The sequence below is a fragment of the Pantherophis guttatus genome, chromosome 1 (genome assembly GCF_059756535.1).
Source record: "Pantherophis guttatus breed Tessera chromosome 1, ASM5975653v1, whole genome shotgun sequence".
Classification (NCBI taxonomy): Eukaryota; Metazoa; Chordata; class Lepidosauria; order Squamata; family Colubridae; genus Pantherophis; species Pantherophis guttatus.
The window spans coordinates 208,241,344-208,254,393 of record NC_142063.1 but is presented as its reverse complement, the minus strand read 5'-3'; the positions used below and the strand labels follow the sequence as shown (position 1 = coordinate 208,254,393).

General features: G+C 38.9%; 1 long non-coding RNA gene across 1 annotated transcript; it reads right to left on the bottom strand.

Annotated features, from left to right (window-relative positions):
- Window positions 1-9,067: 9,067 nt before the first annotated feature.
- On the bottom strand, window positions 9,068-9,966 carry LOC148116750 (uncharacterized). The gene is made up of 3 exons (XR_015733755.1): window positions 9,839-9,966; window positions 9,366-9,428; window positions 9,068-9,261 (listed from the first exon to the last, which is right to left on the bottom strand). It is a non-coding gene; the product is annotated as an uncharacterized LOC148116750 (long non-coding RNA).
- Between the last annotated feature and the right edge of the window lie 3,084 nt (window positions 9,967-13,050).

Here is a 13,050-nt window from a genome sequence, read left to right as displayed (position 1 = left end):
TTTAAAATCAGTACAAAATGTGAACTGCTTGTGAGAGATAAAGCAAAGATGATTCTAACAGCACTGCCCGAAGCAGTTGTAGTCTTTCAATAGGAGACTCCCCCACCTGATTTTTTTAGGGGGGAAAAAAACCCAGCCATGTTGTGTTAACAACAAAAATAATCCATCTTTCCTCATCAGGCTGAACTGGAGACTTTCAGGGATATAATTCTTTTGCTAAACCAACACAAATGATCTGGCAGATGTTCCCATGGAGAGTGTGGGCTGCGAGACTTTTCACTCTCCTGAAGATGGCTACTGCCGACTCCCACTTTCCTCAGGGCTGCGTTTCCCATGGCTTCCTCACTTGTCCCTGGCCAACATTCAGCTGCTGCAAATTTTAATTAGAACCATATTTGATTTCCTGAGTGAACCTGGCTTGTTTGGGAAAAAAACCGTTCCCCCCACCCCTAAACCTTCCTAGGTTCTTCATGCTCAGTAGAAATATTACAAGTAGTACACCATGGCCTTCAAAAGAAAAAGAAGACAAGGGGACAAAAATTGTTCCCATTCAAAACATTTCAATTAAAGATATCTTATAGGGTATTACGGGTCGAGGTAGTGAAATATGAAATTTGTTTGGTTGGAAAATTTAAAATAGTAACCAAAAATTAAGAGAGAGAGGGAGAGAGAGAGAGGGGGGGGGGAGAGAGAGATCAGGATTGAAAGTATCTATGGCGGGTGTCAGCAACATGCGGCTCTGGAGCCACATGCGACTCTTTGGGACCTCTGCTGCGGCTCCCTGTCGGGTGATCCCACCACTGGCTTGCCGCACCCCTTGCCCTCTCCTCCCCTCCCAGTCACTCCTCGCCTGGGCTGAGAAGGTAAGGGTGACAGCGGGGGATGGAGAAGCAGCTGGGGCAGAGTCAGAGAGATACAAGAGAGGGGGAGAGAGAGAGAGAGGAGAGATGTCAAAAGGGTTTTGTGGTTCCTGGTGTTTTTTAACAACCGGTTCTCTGCCCTAATGACTGGCTGGGTAGGTGTGGCTAGGGGGTCATGTGACTGGTGGAAATGAATGACATCGAGTTGGCCACTCCCACCCAGGTTTTGTGGCGCACCGTGTTTTCTTTTCTGTGAGAAACGGGTCCAAATGGCTCTTTGAGTGCTTAAGGTTGCAGACCCCTGATCTATGGGGAGAAAAGTTTAATCTTTTCTTCAATGATTGACAAAAAATTAACTCTCCTCCCCACCTCCAGAAAGAGTTGACACAAAAACACTGTGACACAAGGCCTTCCATCCTTCCAAGGTCAGTGAAATGAGGACCCAGATTGTTGGGGACAATGTGCTGACATTTGTAAACTGCTCAGAGTGTGCTGTAAAGCCTTATGGTGTGGCATATAAGTCTAAATGCTATTGCTATTACTGTTGCTATCTTAAAATTGCCAAGTTTGAAAAACTCTGGTCTAGATTGTTATAATGCATGAATGCATGGGCATCCCCAAAAAGCACACATCCACACAAAAGGCAACATATGTGATATCAGCACACAAATAGCATGTCTTAAGGACTTTCATCAGATATTAGATCACAAGTGGGTAATAGCAGCATTTACATGAAGATGTCCTTGCAAACAGGTTATTGTTTGGGCATCCTCGTGGTTTGCTGCAAACCACTATAAGAGTTGTCAATGCCTCTCCACTCCCTTTACTTATATATGATCTTGGGAAAATAAAACCAGTGTTTTACTAGAGGATCCCATTTGATATTTTCTTGCTAGAGAGAAATTCCCTGAAGATAGACTCCAGCATGAGTCCGAAAGCTCGGAAGACAAAACCTCTGGTCTTGGTAACCCACCCATATTGGATCCTGCAACATTATCTAGGGAGATATATATTCACCTTCCTTCATGATATTTTCTCATCCTAACTAATCTTAATGTAAGATATGTTTTTCTGATTCTATTCTTCGGACAGCATAAGCTAGCCTCTGATAGCTGAAGGTGATAAAAGAGACAGGCAATTCTCCATGCTTTCTAAACAAGACAAAATAAATGATTACAGATTGAGAAAGAAAAAAAATCTTGGCTTTTCTATGTATTACATTTGCAGTCCAAGTCTCATCCAATGCTTGTACTGTCAGCAGGTTTTACTAGCCTGTATCATTTTTATAGATCACGAATCGTAGATACATAAAATGTTGACCCCAATCAGGCCCTTGTAAATCTGGCTCTCTGCAATAAAGCATATTTGCTCTCATTCCTCCCATCTAACCCCCCCTCCCCAGATGCCTTTTCCCATAATCCCTTGATTCACTCCCTTAGAGTTTCTTGGATCTTGTCAACCGAAGCTTAAATAGAGACCAGTAGTATGGAACATTGTCAACATTTTCTGAAAATCCAAATAAATTATGTCTAATTTTTATCAGCTTAGTCTGTAACCACTTGAATCATCCAGTTAGCCAGGACCTTGCCTTTCTAAATCATTCACGTTATCTCATGTTAGTTTAACACTATGTATTTGCTTGTAGAGTATGTCCTTTTACTGTAGTTCATTCGACATACCAAACTGATGGTACAGTTACCAAACAGTTCCCCAAGAATGCCCTTTTCACCTCGAAGTATAGCTGTGCCGAATGAGTCATGGATTTGAATCTTGTATCTTAGAAGAACAGCACAGTTTTTCCATTGATATTCCAGCTGCCTTCATACACCCAGGTTGGGATCTGTTTCAAAATTCTGCTTAAATAGAACACATTTTTCTTCCAAAGCAATTACTAATTAAAGCTTCCTTCATAAATCTGAGAAATTATCTGTTTTAGATTTCTAACAAAATGTTCTTGGGCTATTTCTTTCCAAGCCTTACATGATATGTTTTTCACATTTATATAATGCACTTCAAAAGGAACTCAGGATAGTATCCGCAAGAAAGATCGGACTTATGCACCTTTCTTATCCCATAGTTTTATGGCCAGGCATGGCAAAAACCTCTTTGCTATGATAATCTATTTTCCAAAGATTTGGGCAATATTCCAATCACATCAAGGATGCACATTTGCTGTTCGATTACCTTTGAAAAGAATCCTGTGTTCCAAAAATGGACTTGACTAGGACAAAGAAGTAGGTGAGACAAGGACAAAAACATCAAACTATTTCATTTAAAAGGCTTTGTCTCTAGTATGTATATCATGATCTTTCCTATATCGTATTACAAATTAAAGACTCAAAAAATGTTTGGGCTTACTGGTTTTTGCAACTCACTTCTACAAACACACACAAAACCGTACAAATAGGTTCGTGACTTTTTCAGTTACGAACATGTTTCTTGTCTGCACATTGCTTTCACATCAAAGCGCTTTGGAATTTCTCCCTAAGTTTTTCATGATAATGTCTGCGTAACTTTTTTCGTCTACTATGACAAATACAAATCTTAAAAGCTAGTATGCTGATAGCAACTTGCCAGGGGTTGCCAAGAAGAAGATACGCTTGCTTCATTTTTATTTTCCCCCTTATGCTTACAACTACCACAATATCAGCAACAACCCCAGAAGGTCTAACATAAATGGTAATTGGGAAGATCAATGGCTGGGTGGGAACAGTCTCTCAAGGCTGGCAACCATTTTGCCCTTCATGCTCCAAAGGGACAAGGCCTCAGTTATGTGGTTGTGATCACCATTCTGACATTTATTATTTTCTCACCCTGCAGATGCTTTTCCTTGAATGGTAACTGAGAAGTGATTAAATTACTTCTAACCTAATTTGATTTTTTTTTTTAAAAAAACCAAATTGTTTGGATATATTCTCTTTATACTTCATATGTACAGAAAACAAATGAGGTCTTTCGATAACCGGAAGCCAACTTTACTGTCCCATTAGATGTGGCTAAACTTTAGGCTGGAAGGATACAGCCTGTAGTGTAGTATGTGAAAAATACAGCAGCTGTATTGTCACACATTTGTGGTCACTTAGCTGCCGCAGTATTCACAGAGGCGTGATTAGGAGGAAATGGGATTCAGTTTCGCAAGGATTTCATCAAGGCTTTAATACTTTGTATTCTGCTGAAGATCAACACTCCTTTATGACTTGTCGTTGCTTTTGTGAACAAAATGCTTGTGGTCACAAATACACTGAAGCTGTGAACGTAGTGCTGTCTGCACCATATGCTAAGCTGTAGGCTAAATTCACAGTTCTTCAAAATCCAGGGGCTTAAAATTTCACAATGCGTTTGCCCCGATTCAATATAATAGAGAGATTTATAGACATTTTTTTTTAAAAAAAAAACAGTTAAGAAATGTGCCATTTGTCTAAGCAGAGTATGAGTTTTCAGAAGAGGAAGTTAGCTCAACCATATGCTGAAAGCCACCTTGAGTCTTTGAAAAAGGAGACCTTTATGTCTCAAAGATAAGAGCTGTGGTGGCACAATGGTTAGAATGCAATACTGCAGGCTACTTCTGCTGACTGCTAACTGCCAGCAATTTGAATCTTTTTTTAAATTTATTTAAAGTTTTTATTTTTATTTCTCATAAACACATTTACATGTACAGTCATTTCCATCATTTTTTCATTCATCTTTTCTTTTAACTTTCATTTTTACTTTTTTGGGGCTGCTCTTTTACCCTTTACCTTTACTCCAACCTTTCTTCTTGTCCTCCCCTCTCTTCCTGCCTGTTTCTCCTCCTACTTCCTTCGTTCTTCCTCTCCTTCTCTTCCCTACTTCCCCTTCTCTTCCCCCACTCCTCTCATCTTCCCCCCTTCCAACCTTCTCCTCTGCTCCTCTATCCCCTCCCTTTTCTTCCTCTCCTTTTCGCTTTCTTCTTTCTCCTCTCCTCTCCTCTCCTCTCCTCTCCTCTCTTCTCCTTTCCTCTCTCTCTACTCCTTCCCCTCTCTCCTGTTGTTTCCCTTTTCAGTTCAATCTAAAATGGTATTCGAGCAGCCCCAATTTTCTAATTATCTTTATTCTCATTTCAATTTCTTATTCAATTATTATTTAATTTTATTACATCATTTGCGTACATTTTTATGATATCTCACTTTTTTCCCTTTTACACCCCCTCCCCTTTCTCATTTTACTTGACATCATCTGGGTATCTATTTTTCTAATTGTTTTCTCCCACCTATTCTCTATCTATTTTATCTCTATATCCTTATTCATATTTCTTTTCTAACCAATCATAAAATTTATCCCATGTCTTGAAATACATCGACTCCTTATTATCTTTTATTCTCAATGTTAATCTATTCATTTCGATTCCGACCAGCTTAAGGTTGATTCAGCCCTCCATCCTTCCATGGTCTGTAAAATGAGGACTCAGATTGTTGGGGGCAAGATGCTGACTCTGTAAACCACTTAGAGAGGGCTATAAAGTACTGTGAAGTGGCATATAAGTCTAAGTGCTATTGCTATAGCAGTGTAATATGGAAAAATCAAATAGAGCTGGTGCTGACGAGACAGAATTTAACAAGGGTTATAACACCACTCAGGACTTCAGCTCTAATGCCATGATGTTATTTATTATTTATTTAGAAGATAGAAAAAAGTATAAAAATAATACCTCCCCCCATCTCCCGGATTATACCTCCTGATAAGTAGGTAATGTAAATGAAGATAGCTATACACTAGCACAACTCTTGTGTCTGTTTGATTATTTGTAGCCTTCAGTTCAGTGAAATGGTATATCATAGGGCAAGAATTTCTGAATCAACATACCTCAGATGGGATAATTAGAAGTATGTGTCCAAAATCCAGGCTCCAGGACTCCTTTGGGATTAAAATTTGGGAACGTTGCGGCCACTTTGGTGCTGCTCTGCTGCCATGCCACCACAGTCAGACATGATAACAATTTCCAGGGCTCTCTGCTAGCTTCCTACAAGGAAAGTGAATGGGAAAGCCAGCAAGAACTCAGCAGTCTCTCCCACGTTGTTGTTTTTTTTAATCCATCCATGCTCATTCTGTTTCTCTGTTCATGTAAGGAAATAGCTTTGAAATGATGACCCAATGGGTCATGGGTTTTGTTTTGTTTTTACTCTCCTTTAAAGCATCAAACAGGCTCAAATAGCTCTTTTTCTTCCGTCTTCATCCTGGTTGAAGAACTAGGAAATTGGACCCTGGATGCTTGATTTTTTTGGCCTTTCATATGTCATTCAAGAAACAGAATGGGAAGGATGTTCAGCTGCAGTCCCATCTGACACCTCTGTCATTCGCCCACTGGATAGCTACAAGTGCCACAAGGATGGATGGAAGCTGGGACACCACCTTGGAAGGATGGAAGGCTGTGTCAACCCTGAGCCGGTCAGGATCGAACTGCTGGCAGTGGGGTAGAGTTAGCCTGCAATACCGCATTCTAACCACTGGGAGGGAGGGAGGGAGGGAGGGAAGGAAGGAAGGAAGGAAGGAAGGAAGGAAGGAAGGAAGGAAAGGAAGGAAGGATAGAAGGGGAGGAAGGAAGGAAGGAAGGAAGGGAAGGGAAGGGAAGGGAAGGGAAGGGAAGGAAAGGAAAGGAAAGGAAAGGAAAGGAAAGGAAAGGAAAGGAAAGGAAAGAAGGAAAGGAAAGGAAGATAGCAATAGCACTTAGACTTATATACTGCTTCAAAGTGCTTTACAGTCCTCTCTAAGCGGTTTGCAGAATCAGCCTCTTGCCCCCAACAATCTGGGTCCTCCTTTGACCCACCTCAGAAGGATGGAAGGCTGAGTTCACCTTGAGCCTGGTGAGATTCCATCTCTGATTCTTCCTTGCATTTCTTTCCTAAACACCTAAATGTCTCAACCCACAAAATGCTAGAGCTTTCTGTTGTAGCTTTTATTCTATAATTTATATGTGGAGTTTTTTTTTTAGTTTCTTGGGAAACACAAACTCCTTTACTGGGATAGTCATACAAAATGCTGCCTATTGGAAAGTACCATTTATTTGATCAGACTTTGTTCCGAAGGTAGATATACTTGTTAATTCATAAAACTGCCTGGTAATGCATTGTATGTGATACAATATGTTTGTTTTAATTAGCTGATATCTCAGGGTCATTTGATTATTATTGACACCTGTTGATTGATCCCTCTACAAAGATGCATCCAAGAGGTACATGTTATGCAACTGTGAGGCATTAGCAGGTGTGAGGAAACTTCAAAATATGCTGAAACACATAGCAGCATTTGGGGAAGGGGGTTACTAGGGAGACTGATCATCCTCAGTACATATAAAAGGCTGCATGACAGTTGCTGAAGGATGAGGATTAAAGCACAGGATGATGGGATCAAGAGATCTAAATAAAATCTAAATAAAAACATTCTTCATTTGTTATCTTCAAGAAGAATTCAACTTATTAGTACATTCTAAGTGCTCCCACCACCATGTTCCTCTTTTTTATTGTAAACCTGTAGCTTGAGTGCATGCCAGCTGCATAAATACACCCAAGGTTTATTGTTGTCATCCAACTAAAGATAGTAAAGTCCTAGATTTGTCTTTTCTACTGCTCACTTTATTGAAATATCTAGAAAAATCTAAGGGCATAATAGCACTGCATTCTTGAGTTACTTCTGCCCTGTGCTGATGCTGACTGGACTCTGAGTTGGCTGAAGAAAATTCCATCAGCTATTGTGTCCCTTGCTTAGACAAATCTTCTCCAGTAGAGATCATTTGATTTTGACTATTTGAGACATGGGAAAATAGGGAAGAAAAAATCTCTTGCAATTCAATGGTGTTTGGGCAAACTTAAAAAAAAAAAGAAAAGCCCAGTAACAAAGTGAGTAGCTCTGAGAAATAAAAATAGTAACTAAAACAAAATCCTATTACGTTTTGAACCAATGATTCTCTGTACATAGGCATATATTATAACAAATATGGCACTGGAATACTATTAACATTAGTTAAAACAGAGAGATTAAAGAGCTGCAGAGATGACTATTGACCAAGGCAAGGAGGCATTCCTGCTCCCAGGTATAGAAGTAAATAAAACTGCAGATGATTTGCCTAAAAGAAAAAAAAAACCATTGGGTAAACCAAACAGCAATACTTGACCTGGCACAAGTTGGCAAGTGCTACTTTCAACACAAAGCAGAAATATACAGGTAGTTACTGTATTCACAGTCAGTCAGAGTAAGGAGGGTATGATGTTGACTATTCCTGCCCTCCAAAAATTGTTGATGGCTGTAGTGGCAAAGAATGGGCTAATTTAGGTGAAGGAAGGAGTATTAGGTATATTCATTGCCTTGGATTATTTATAAAAATACTAAAAGGTGAGATGTAAATAAACAAACTTGAGAGTTCAGAAGTGCCCCATATCTTGTGAGTCCTACATATATAGTAAATGAACAATACAAGATCACATGCATGCTTAATCAACCAATGATACTGATAACTTAATATACTTCAATTATGTTTCAGGCTCCAAGGAATCTCTGATTTAAATTTCAAAATACAAGGACCCACTTGTAATTTTTTATATGAGTAAGCTCAGAGATGAAGAATTTTTGTTCTCATAATTCAGGAGCTTTCTGGAGTTAATAGATAGGTGTCAGGTCATGTTGAGACCAAGACTTATCTCATGAAATTATCTATTATCTCTTTTGTCTTGTTCTCTTGCAAGGATACTTCTTTTAACTAAATATACAAGATACCCAGGTTGTAGTATCAGAGAGTGATACTGTAATATCCGGCATGGAAAAAATCTGCACAGCCACCAAGATGCAAAGATGGCTGGTATCCTATCAATTCTGTCTCCCACTGATATAACTGTGCCTACCCTTCATTCTTTTAGACGTGATCTTGGATCATCAAGCAGTCACTTACCTGTAGGTCCTACTAGGCTGGATCAGGCACATTAAATAAAAAGATGGAATCATATTCTCACCGGATCTTAGAATTCACATTAAGTTGAAGCTTTGATTTAAAGTTTCAACTTTGTATAAATTACATGATCCAGGAGGCAGATCATTTTTGGAGCAATGGGCCATTCACTGTAGGGATGATGGGAGGCCACAAGGGGTATGATGTCATGGAGTGAACAGGTCTTTTGTTGTTGCTATTGTTGATTTGTTCAGATGTAAAGAGATTTTTTTTTTTGAGTGAAATGTGTTTCAATCCTCACAAAGACTTAATAGATTTAAATTATCTTTTATTTTTATTTTGAAACAAAAACAATGCTGTTAACCTTTGGTGATTTGTCTTCTAACTTTCATGGTATGATCTAAGATTGCAAAAGGACTATTACTGCATGTAGTTGGAGACAGTAGATTGTCCATCCCTCATCTTCGTTTGCTTTAGCAGATCTTCAGCCAGAGTGATGATTAATATCTAGAGTTTGAAAAGTAAATCAGATGAGCAGCTATTTTCCATATTTGGTCAAATGCTTTCACTCACTGAACATTTCAAATTTTGATAGGAAAATGAACACTCACCATATTTTTACTTATGTCCAGGAACTGTTATTCAGCATCAGGCAAGTATATACAAATATGCCCCTATAAATAAATGAAACGATTGCACAAAAAGAGATGGGACAAATTAAGGCTTCCTGTTGCACATGATGAAACACAAAGAAGTGGATACTTCAGGATGGTAGCAAAATAAGAGACATGCTCGAGAATCTATGTAGCTGCTTTAACAAAAGGTTAGTTGTACAGTGCTTGCATCTTTAAAAACAAAGCAAAACAAAAAACAAAACAACCCAACATTTGCAGCAGCTTTCCCAATGAAAAGCAGAAAACTCCATTAAGGATCAGATTGCTTAATTTCTTAATGTAGCATTGAATTTAAAAAATGGTTGCCAGCCTAACCACGAACTTTCAAGGATAAAAGTTTCTAAGGCTAGTTAATGAAATTGCATTCTTTTCCATATGAAACTCTGAGATCAGAGCAGAAGTTAAATTACCACATTAGATCCTGGATTTTTCCTTTCTTCAGGCAAACAAGACAAGAGTGGGAAAAGGAAAAGATGGATTCTGCTTAGCAATCCCACATGGCCAAATGCTGTAACATTTTTGGCTTGCTTCTGGTGTGTGTGACTGTGTGTGTGTATGTGAGAGAGAGAGAGAGACTGTGTGTGTGTGTGTGTGTGTGTGTGTGTGTGTGTGTATGTATGTATGTAGAGAAATAGGGAGGGAGACAGAAAGTAATAAGTTTGCACTGATGTATGGACTTTATTCTTTGGGGAAATATGAGTCAGAGATACATATTTTGGAGACATACTTAAAAATATTAGCTCTCAAGTGTTGTGTGAAGCTACACAGCCTGCTTCCTGCAAGTCTTCCATGTCGTTTATGGAACAGAGGCCAAACGATTTACATTGGAGCATGGGATGGCATGTGTCAATAAAACTGCCGCCTGTTTCTAATCTGAATCTCCTATTCCGCTCCCTCCAAATGCAACTTTTTGAAAAGTGCATAAACAGGAGTGAACTAGTAGCAGTCTAAAGTTGTCATCATTGACAGTTATGATTTATCTTAACTCTCCCTAGCCATTTGGCGAAAGTTTTAAGTAAACACTTTCAGCCTTCCTCATGTTCTCGTTACTGCCACCTCCCACTAATAGACGAGGTTGCCAAGAAAAGCAGCCAGACAGTTCATTTACCTCCCAAACTTGCCTGAAAAGGAGCTTGCCTGGTTTAGACAAGGGTCAAAACTACTACTGCACATTTTCAGCAGATGGAACAAAGCGGGGCTGGGGTGGGAGAACACTCCATATTTACATTTTTTAAAAAAAGTTATTTGCTTTCAGGCAAGTTTGTGTTAACAAATGGCTGGAGTTGAATGAAATATCATGGCAGAGGCAGAAAAGAAAACACTTGTTTGGAGTAAGGCGTTGATTGCCATTGACAGGTCCACAGGCTGGGTCAAAAAAGTCAAGATGGCGACTGCAGCAGTGCAGTAGAAACTCCACATTTTTTATGTCACTTGCACACTCAATAAACAACAACAACAAAAAAAGATGGAGGTTTAATTGTACTTTCATGCCACCCATCTTGATACATTTGATTACACTCTGCAGACACCCCTGATTGGGCTACGGTCCTTTGGTCCTCATTAATCTAAGGACTTCTAAATGATGTGAAGGGCAACTCTTAGTATACCCAAAATGCCTCAAAAGAGTCAATCCACCTGCCTCGCTCTTCAGAAGGTGGGCGGGGTGGACAGCCTAAAGCCCCAGGGCTACCTGCAGCTCCCAACACACCTGTTCTGCAAACCTAGAACCTCCTCAGATCACAGCTGTGAAAATTGGGTAACCATTTCCCACTATTTGGGGACAGAAAACATCAAAAGTTCATTCGAGGCAGTCTAGAAAATCAGCCAATCTTAAACATTGGCCCACTCAACAGGGTTTATGAAATCCTAGCTACCATGCAGATCTTGTTAGCCACGGTGAACGGAAACTATTGTGGTCTCTCTATGTGTTTATTAATAGTTTCATAACCTGGAAATGCAGGTTATTAATTCACAGCGTACTGGGAGCACTGTGGTGGTTTGCTTAGGAACTGGCTGGTTTGCCACAGAAAATATCATTTTGTGTATTTTTGTGCTTTTTTTTTTTTGTCAGTACAGGTAAAGCGAAGTTTTTATTTTATTTAATCTAAGTATTTATTAATATTTAGGTTTATTTGTCCTGTAAAGTAATGATATACAACTCTTATCTTTTTACATATTGCCTTACAAATGTGCATTGTCTGTGGTTTGGGAACACATTAAATTTATTTACATGATTTCTTATGGAGGAAAAAATTGTTTGATATTTGTCAATTTTGGTACTTGCCGTACCTCCCAGAACCAATTAATGACTACAGAGGTTCCACTGTATATCGGTGAATTATGGATTATAAATCATCTAAATGTGAAGGCATTCATTAACAATTCTCTCTCTTCACTTCTTCACATGAAAAGGACGTAGCAAGATAGGCTCCAAATTAAACTTTCAAGAATTGTTCTGCCCAAGGCTCTTTAGGAGAAGACATGTTCCATAAGAACTTTATGGCCATTTCAACCTGCTACGTTTAGATGCAGATGCTTTTCTTCTTGTATTACCCTTTCTATACCGTATAAAGCGTTCAACCATGTGTTTTCAAATACTGAAAGAAAACTATCTATTTATTAATTAGTTCTTCTTTCATTCTCCAAATTAAGAAGGGAATCCTTCCAGTTCTAAAAGTTGAGTGAATTCTCAGCAAGTATCCCTTACTCGTAAGTCTTCAAATCCTTTTAGATTCTGTCCACAAGACAGAACCACAATTAAGAAGCAACCCCCTGTAAAGAAATAAAGTACATATATTGCCACATGGTTTTAATATCAAAATACAAAATACACAGATTGAAGCTTTTCCTTCTTTAATTTTAATTGCCACCACAGGGCACCGGTTTACTGTTTCACAATTCACTATTGGAAACTCTACAGTTAAATTTTGCTAATCCCAGCCATGCAATCCAGTTGGCTGTAAATATTTTAGGTGGCCTTGAAAATTAGCTGACATTGCTATTAATCCATTTCATTGTTTTAGCTGAAGTCCTCTATTAATAACAGGCAAATGTGTAGCTGTCTGCAGGTGCTACTTTCACCGTACATGTCAAGAGAGGCTCATAGTCAGTGCCCACATGGAACTGTTCTAGCTATGATGTTGCACATGGAACAGTCACCTCTCTCAAAGGCCCCTTCCTAGTAATGCATACATGAAAAAGAGCAAGATCATACTTGTGCATATGTCAGTGCATCTACAGCACACCTACATTAACCAGGTTTCTCATCTCACCATCTGATTCTGATTCCAAACATCGTACAGGTTCAGTACATTCCAATTTTTTTCTCTTAGTCCATCTTCCATTGTAATTTATTTATTTATTTATTTAATTAATTAATTAATTAATTTTTATACCGCCCCCTCTCCCGAAGGACTCGGGGCGGTGAACAGCCAAAATTAAAAACACACAATACAAATATTAAAATACTTTAAAATGAAATTAAATTTATTTTTGGCTTCCCCAATTTAAAACCCATAAAATTCCCCAATTAAAAGATTTTTAACTCAGCCCGGCTTGCTGAAATAAAAAAGTCTTCAGGGCCCGGCGGAAGGTATGGAGTTCTGGGATCAGTCGTATCCCA